At 39.9% G+C, this 9,224-nt stretch overlaps 1 long non-coding RNA gene and 1 pseudogene across 1 annotated transcript; one reads left to right on the top strand and one right to left on the bottom strand.

Moving 5' to 3' along the window:
• AOX3P (aldehyde oxidase 3 pseudogene) overlaps window positions 1-9,224 on the bottom strand; it is a 98,007-nt pseudogene that overhangs the window by 68,038 nt on the left and 20,745 nt on the right.
• Window positions 28-1,248, top strand: LOC103876431. Its single transcript, XR_635669.2, has 2 exons — window positions 28-68; window positions 980-1,248. It is a non-coding gene; the product is annotated as an uncharacterized LOC103876431 (long non-coding RNA).

The raw sequence follows: 9,224 nt of genomic DNA, 5'->3' as shown, positions 1-9,224 counted from the left end.
GCTCAAGTGATCTGCCCGCCTTGGCCTCCCAAAGCGCTTGGATTATAGTGAGCCACTGTGCCTGCCTGGTAGGTATTACTGACCCTCAATTCTGTCCATATTTACTTATTGATTTTAGCATGTGGCCTGGTGCTGGAAGAGCTCTTCTGCTAGGGCAGGCATGTCATCACAGAATACAGCCTCCCTCATGGCGTGTTTAATATCCATCTGATGCATGATGGGGCATCCCACTGGGGTCTTGGGAAGGAAGGGGGCTTCTGGGAATCTACACACTATTTTTAGAAAACAAATTCAAACACAAGCAAATCAATCAAGCAGGAGTGTTTATAAGTCAGAGGCATCCACTAAGAAATGGGTGTGCCTTTCCCTACTCGACATGGGGCAGGCCTTTCCAAAGCAGTCTGTGTTCAGCCTAAACTGGAATATTCTTCCTTGTGGTTGATGTACCTGAAGCTAAAGAGGGTAGGTGTGATGAAGATGAGACAGAGCAGAGACTGGAGCATGAATGAAGATGGATTTCATGGCAGGTAGCATATGGGGAACTCTGCTTTTCTGAGAAAACCTGAATGTTTTATGAAACAGATCTTACTGCTTGAGATAAAAATTTCCCCTATTGGCAAGTGGAAGTCCATGTGCTGTGATTAACACCACCATAAAATTTAGGGGGCTTGTGTAACCAGCCCATGTGAGGTCTCCCTTCAGGCAGGAAGACAGTGCTGGCTAAGTGTCAGATGGGAAACTGGGAGATATGAGTTATAGCCCTAGTTCTGCCATAAGTAACTTGGGGCAGGAGGTTTTATTTGTTTGTTTTAAGCACTTTGGGCTTCAGTTTCTGAACCTACAAGATGAAAATATAAGATTAAATTTATGCTTTTCAACACTTTGAACTTGTAAACTAAGATAAGAGAGTTTTCTACTGATCTGGGACTCTATGACTTTGGAGGTCTGGTGAGGATAATCTTTCTCTCCCTCCATTCAGGCAAATGGTGTAACACATGATGAAGCTCTTTAAGGGATGTCAGTTCTTATATTCTGTGATGTCATGTAGCCACAGTCACAGTGCATACTCCTGTCCCTTGAAGATGTCTCCCAGTGATCCTGGGGATGAACACCAGGCAGCTTTCCAAATAACAGGTTTTTTTCTGCCATCTTGTAAACTTCTTGGACCAACAACTAACCCAGCTACAGCAGATCAGCGGGAGAATCAGGTCATCTAGTTTGGAAAATAAATTTTGACACCGCTCTGTCCTCCCTGTCCTGATAAGCCCTGGACGTACAGCGGCAGGTTAACCTGGGGTCCCCAGGGTCACATGAATATGGCTATATGTCATGCACGCGACTGTAAGTCCTCCTTGCAGCCACTGTGGTCAGCTGCAAAGTCCCTTCCCTCACATTTCCCTCAGGCTTCTTGCTTACCTTTTGTTATATTTTTGCCATTCAGGTCTATCTTTAGTTTTCCCTTTTATGACATTTTATCGGCATAAAAACAGAGTTACCAATAGAAAATAAACATCTGAAAAAGGTCTTACTTTACTAATTAAAGTAATATAATGAAAATAATGAGAGATAATTTTTCTCTAACTTAGAGAAATTTGTTGAAGATGAGAGGATATGATAACCAATGTTGGTAAGGCTGTGATGAAAGGGCTGCATTCATACCCAGTTGCTAAGAGTGTGGATTGAAACCATCTTCCTAAAGGCCACAGTTTTAAGAACCTAAAAAATAGACAGAAATTCCACTTCTAGGAATGTGTTCTAAGGAAACCATTGGAAATGTGTGCAGATTTATGTTCTAGAGTATTTACAAAATATTATTTGTCCCTGCAAATGGGGATTGGTTAAATAAGTTATAGCACATCCATTTGAATAAAAAACAAACACATATCCATTAAACATCCTGTTTTGAAAAATCTTTAGTGTCATGGGAAAATGTTTGTGGTATACTATTATGTGAAAAAAAGAAGAATGTAGGATTATATATATAAATGCGATCTTTATAAAAATGTGTTTTATGTATTCATATATTTATATATACCCTAATAACTCTTGAAATTACAAGGAAGCTTATTCAAATTATAATAGCATGTTAAGAAATATTATCTAAAACTTGGAAAAAAAGACAAGAGTCACTGAATGGCCTTTCAATGCATTTTGGAACACAGTCTAGCAAGTCCGTTCCATGGTTATCTCATTCTCTAAGGGAATGTTCCTTTGTTGAACTTATTTACTATCGACTGGCGCCTAGACTCTGTGAAGCTACATAAGAACATGTAGATTTTTTTTCCAGTAAAGAATCAAATTATTTCTGTCCTGTAGGAAAGGCAACCTCAAAGGTTACAGTTTTATTACCTGTAAGATATTAACCGGTTTTTTACCTAAACTAGCAACCTTCTTCATTGTGCTGGAATGCCTGTATGCTCAGTCTCTCAAATTCACTTTCATTCGGTTTTATCATTTTGCTGATTCCCTCATTGTCGAGTTAAATATATCTTTGACATTTGCGTACTTAAGATTTGTATGAGAATCAAGTTTTTAATACAGTATTTAAAAAATACTTTGGCAATGGCCATATACAGCTGGTGGGTTTACAGGAGATTTTGATTTTCTTTTTATATTCTTCTGTATTTGTCGAATGTCCATTAAAGGGCATGTTTTACTTTTATAAAAAGAAAGCACAAAAATGTCTGTGTATATATACATGCTTCCTATATTGATTTCTCAGATTGTACTTTCCCTAACTCTATACCCAGTAAAGGGCCTACTTCCCAAGGATGCATAAAGACACCTTTGCCGTTGACAGGGCAGACCCTGAATCCAGAGGACATGGAGAGAAAGGTGCTGCTATGCTCCCTGAACACTGATCTGGATAAGCATTGCTGGGTCAGTGCAGAGGCGTCCCCAGTCAGCTGAGCTGGCCTAAAGCTGAGGACCTCTTAGTGGGAGCTGAGGACACGTGCCTGAAGAGGCAACCCCTTGAGTGATGGAAATTGGAGTCTGAGTTCCATGTTGGGACTGGGAAGCACAGCAAGGTCTGAAATGGGATACCCCGGGGAGGGCAGAGAGGACCAAAGGAGGAAAGGGGTCTATAGTGTGGGAAAGAGCCTGGACTCAACAGCCGGGGGAGGGGGCCTGCTCTGGTCCCAGTGGCCCCTTGTAGGCAGAAAAGGCAGCTGGCTAGATCTCCTCTGTGTTATTCACTCTGATTTTATCTTTTATCTTCCCCTCCTAGCCTCACCTCCTTTCTAACCCCAAAGCCATGCTGCTAATATGGCTAAGGTTGCTGGGCGTTTGCTTGGAAATGCGAATGAGAGTTTCTGGTAGTTTCCTAGTTTCCTTGCTCTCCTTTGTCAAGTTTATTGACAGGAAAGGACTCTCAGTTTAAAAAAAAAAAAAAAAAAGAATCCAGCTTTTGAGCACTAGCTGTTTAATGCCTCCTTCCTGAGGAGCTGGAACTGCCCAGCTCTGGGACAACCTGGAAGAGAGGCGCCGTCACAGACCTGGCTCTGACGGGCGGTACAGCAAGAAGCCTTGCTTGCATGTGGGATGTGCCCATTCTGGGCTGGAGAGAGGGCCCAGAGACACTACCTCGCCACCGTCACCTGATTACTCATTGTCACCAATGAGATGACAAGAACTGATCATGCGTTTCCCTTTTGCTACCCTCTGATACCTCAAAGACCACAGCAGAGAAAAAGCTGCTTTTGTAAAACTGGAACATGAACTACGCGGAGGCCCCAGAGGAGGTCTCTGCTGCCGTCTGTTGCTGGCTTCTTGGTAACCCTAACCATTTTTAAGAATACAGTATTTGGTTTCAGTAACTTTATTATATGAAAAGTATGCTTGGAGGAAAAAATGTGTCAGATTTAATCAGTCTTGGGTATTATCAACATTTTGAATTGTTGCCAATCTAATAGGGAAAAATGGTATCTCATTGCTGTTTTAATTTTTATTTTAAAAAATCTAAGTGAGGCTCAAAATAGTTTAATGTTTTATTTTTCCAGTTTTCTGCCAGTCGGTATACCTTGTTTTTTTTTTTTGTTTTTGTTTTTAAACTTTTTCTTATTGATTTAGAAAACTTTTTGCTGTAAATGTGTTTCTTTTTATACTAATGTTTTTCTCTGTTATATAGTTGAATTTATCAGTCTTTTCTTTATGACTTCTGGCTTTCATGATCCTTAGGCTATGGATTTTTTTAATACATGCATATATTTAGTATAGTTTTTAATATTTAAAACTTTAATCAATCTGGAATTTATTTTTATTGTAAACTGGGAATTAGAAGTACAGTTTTATGTTCCTTTGTTTTTAAAATGGCTTGCAAGTTGTACCAATATTCTTTCTTAAATACTCCATTTTATGGCTTACTTGAAGTGCATTTTTGCTTCTAATGAGACCTCATTTTCTGGCCTATTTCAGGACTTTACATTGTTCTGTTGGTCTGTTTCTCTCCTCCTGTATCAGTACCTATAATGTGTAACTACTAGACATGTATTAATATAATAGAATACATTTCAATATTATGTTGGGCTAGTTTCCCCTCATTACTATTCTTATTTTTCAGAAGTATACATTTTTTATCTTTCTAGATAAACTTTAAAATCAAGTTTTCAAAAGACGCTGTTGATGTTTTGATTGGGAATGTGTTATATTTAATTTATAAATTAAGAGAAAATTGATGTTATATTTTGTGTACTTGTAGCTAAGGCTTATGTCTTTCCCTTTTTAAATTTGTCTTTTTTTTTTTTTTAAGTTCACCAATAGATTTTAAAAGTTCTCTTCATGTAGGCCTTGCACATATTTTTGTTGATTTTATTCCTAGAGAGTTATTTTTTGGTTGTTACTATAAATGTTACTGTTATTCCATTGTATTTTCTGATTATTGCTTGAATATAGCATTTCCACAGCTGATCCTTTCCTGAAAGCTGACACTATGACAGCAATTGGAAATTAAAAAGCAAAGCCATGGCAAAAGACAGTTACAGTTCCACTTGGCTGTTCTGTTCTTTCAGAAAACGTAGTGACCTCGTATGATTACATCCCCTGAGGTGGGGTCAAAGGAAAGTCTATTAGGATACTTAAGAGTTTCTTGGAGATGTCAGAATATCCACTGGGTTCTGAAGTAAAGATGCTGTCATTATTTTAATATAAATGATCAATTGTGAAGATATTAGTTGATTGGTATAAAGGCACTTTTAAAATCTACATTACTACATAGTCTTCAGACTTTTATTTTTATTGCGTGAGGAAGTCTGTATGAAATAGAGGAGCTCTGTGTCTTCATCCAGCAAGGGACTTCAGAAAAATAACATGGGCTGGGCGCGGTATCTCACGCCTGTAATCCCAGCACTTTGGGAGGCCGAGGCGGATGGATCACCTCAGGTCAGGAGTTCGCCACCAGCCTGACCAACATGAAGAAACCCCGTCTCTACTAAAAACACAAAATTAGCCGAGAGTGGTGGCGCATGACTGTAATCCCAGCTACTCGGGAGGCTGAGGCAGGAGAAGTGCTTGAACCCAGAAGGCGGAGGTTGTGGTGAGCCGAGATCGTACCATTGCGCTCCAGCTTGGGCAACAAGAGGGAAACTCCACGCAAAAACAAAACAAGAAAGAAAGAGAGAAAGAGAGAGCGAGAGAGAGAGAGAGAGAAAGAAGGAAAGAAGGAGAGAAAAAAAGAGAAAGAAAGAAAGAAAGAAAGAAAGAAAGAAAGAAAGAAAGAAAGAAAGAGAGAAAAAGAAAAAAACATTAAAACAGAACTGTGGTAAGATCAACCCATGGTGCTCCTTTGAGCGTCCCAGGCTGAGAGAGGCTGGAAGCACTAGGAACAAACGCTCTTCCCCTGGGCAGCCTGAAGACAAACACATCTTTACCCTCCTCTTTAACTGCTGCAAAGCATCTGGGTAGAATCTGAAGAGGAAACGTCACGAGAGTTCTTCAGTGTTCCACCGTCTCTCCAGAGGTGACTCCGGAAGGGTGGTTTTATCTAGAACAGCCTGCAAGCTTCACTTCACATTCCTTCATCCTAACATCTAGTTTTTTAAAAAATCAACCAATTTAGTACAGTCAGGGATAAACAGGTGTGTAATATTTATCAGAAAATTAATTTTAAAAGTATAAACAAAGTTGATAAAATCTATCTTCTCACATAGGAACGTTATAGCACACAATTGGGCCTGTGTGCACACTGTTTTATTTAAAATCTTGCTTTTAATAAATACACTTACTCTAAAATGCTATGATTCTATAGAGAAGAGACACAGGCCTCACCCTTTGATAACTATGTCAATTATCATAGTTGACTATTCAAGGGGTTATTATTTTATGCTTATTATTATTTTATGGTTATTATTTTTTTAATAGAAATGATTCATTATGAAGATATAGTTGATTGGTATAAAAGCATTTTAAAAATCTACATTGCTGCATAGTCTTCAGACTTTTATTTTCATTGCCATAGGGAAGTTTATATGAATTAGAGGAGCTCCATGGTTTTCATCCTGTAAGGGACTTCAGAAAAATAGCATGAAAACAAAACTGTGGTAGGGCCAATACATGGTGCTCCTTTATTTGGTTTGAGGTGTAAGTTAATAAATCACCTTCTGATAAGCTGCTGACAGAATTTATTTGCAACGACTGTAGTAGGGCCACCTCCTCCATATAGACACTGAAGTCCACAATGGTGTTTGTGCCATCTTTGAAAAGGACTCTCACCTCAGCATTCATAACCACAAGGGCATTTTGCTGCTGTGGGGCCTGTTGGAAAGCTAAAGCAAAATCCCGCTGGAATACAACAAGAACGACTTTTTTTTTTTTTTTTGAGACAGAGTCTCGCTCTGTTGCCCACGCTGGAGGCTAGAGTGCAGCGGCATGATCTCGGCTCACTGCAACCTCCGCCTCCCAGGTTCAAGGGAATTCTCCTGCCTCAGCTTCCTGAGTAGCTGGGACTACAGGCGTGCACCACCACGCTCAGCTAATTTTTTGTATTTTTAGTAGAGATGGGGTTTCACCATGTTGGCCAGGCTGGTCTTGAACTCCTGACCTCAGGTGATCCGCCCGCCTTGGCCTCCCAAAATGCTGGGATTACAGGCATGAGACGCCGCGCCCGGCCGACTTTTTGTTTTAATAAATTTCAAACCTACAAAAGAGTCTCAAGGATAATACAATAAGTAATAATACCTATATGCCCTTCACCTAGATTCACTGATCACCAACGGTTAACATTCTGCCTCATACACTCACTCTTGCTCTAGCTAACCCTGGCTACCCCCATCACATGGTTTTAGCTGAGTCACCTAAGAATTAATTATTGACATCATAACACTTCATCCTTAAATATTGCCTCATGTAACTCCTAAAATACAAGGGCTTTCTCCTACATAACCTCACCATCATTGTCAGGATAATGAGACTTATTAATGAGTGTTGAAACAATAGTGTTGTTTAACATACAGTTCATATTCGAATTTTTCCAATTACGCAAATACTGCATTTACAACCTCCCCCTTGGGAGCGGTGAAGATGTCATCTTAGCTCTCTTGACTCCTTTACTCTAGGACAGCTCTCCAGCCTTTTCTATTGTTCATGACACTGTCATTTTTGAGAGTCAGACTAGTTGTTTTGCAGCCTGCCCCTCAATCTGGGTTCATCTGATTCTTTTTTCATAAACTGATTTAGGTTAAACCTGGGAGGTGGCAAGAATGCTCCACAGGTGATAGAGGACAGGACGTGCTGCTTCGTTTACTTAAACTTCCCCTCCGTTCCCACTCCTGGCTGCAGACACCCTCCTGGAAACTCATGAACGTGTCATAGGCACCATTCTCACATCATCTGCCTTCTCATTTGGCAAATGTTTCTGAAGTCCTAGCATTCCTAAAATTAACCAGCACAGACTCTGCATATTGGGTTCTGTTGATCAAGAGCAAGTTATCAATAGCAAATCTTTGTTTAATTTTATTATTCTAATTTATTCCACCATGTCTCTAAATTATAACTGGGGCAGGGGGACACCTAGCAATATTTCTGGTTAATAGTGGCAATCGTCACTATTTATCTGTCCTGGTGCTCATGTACCACTCAGTAGAGTGTCAATCAATATCGAATGAGTGAATGATAGTGGGGGAAGGCGTCAACAAAATGAGTGTGCTGCTCTTCTCTGTTCCGGCAATCGCCATCGGTTTTCATTGATTGGCTGAACTGAACTGGAGCTGAAGAACTGAGATTCAGTAGTAACATCCACATTTGTTCAAGTTTTCCGTTGGCAAGTAGATATTGCCATTAAACAAAGAGCAAGTCAAAGCCATATTTTGCCCATCAACAAATACACGAACTGTTCATATTGGAACAGTATCTTAGTATGATCAGAACTCATTTGGTTCCCTGTACATTTCTCTGAAGTTCTTATTAGTTTGAAGAAAACATTAATCTTGGGCAGTAAAGCCAAAGTAAAAGATTTTATAGACCTGGCACAGTGGCTTATGCCTGTAATCCCAGCACTTTGGGAGGCCGAGGTGGGTGGATAATGAGGTTAGGAGATCAAGACCATCGTGGCTAGCACGATGAAACCCCGTCTCTACTAAAAATACAAAAAATTAGCCGGGCGTGGTGGCAGGTGCCTATAGTCCCAGCTACTCGGGAGGCTGAGGCAGGAGAATCGCTTGAACATGGGAGGCGGAGCTTGCAGTGAGCCTAGATCACACCACTGCACTCCAGCCTGGGCAACAGAGTGAGACTCTGTCTCAAAAAAAAAAAAAAAAAAAAAAGATTTTATTCTTTATTCTGCTTAACTTCTCTGAGGCTGATGATGGGTTTTGGTCATGGTTCTGCCACCCATTCACTGTGCAACTTTGTTGAAATAATTAAACATATTTGGGCTCCAGTCTCCTCATCTCTACAATAAGGTTATTGGTTTCTTTCAAGTATATGACTTGTCATTCCAGGGATCCTAGGTTTTTAGAGCTTTTGAAGAAGGATAAGAGAACAATGCAATGTTCTGAAATTCTCTAATGAAGCACATTGACATCTAATCTGTTATTGTTTGCACCTAGGCATGTATAAAATATTTGATACAAATTCTACTTTTTATTGTGCTGCATTTAATCCAAGATAAAAATAAAGCAACAAATGCAAACCCAGATTCTGGTTGTATCCAGATGTATCTGGGAGCACTGTCTTGGGAAAACAGTCTCCTACTTGTGCTAATGGAGCAGAACTCCTCCAGTTTATGGGGA

Source organism: Papio anubis, chromosome 10, assembly GCF_008728515.1.
Source record: "Papio anubis isolate 15944 chromosome 10, Panubis1.0, whole genome shotgun sequence".
NCBI lineage: Eukaryota > Metazoa > Chordata > Mammalia > Primates > Cercopithecidae > Papio > Papio anubis.
This window is presented reverse-complemented; position numbering and strand designations above follow the sequence as displayed.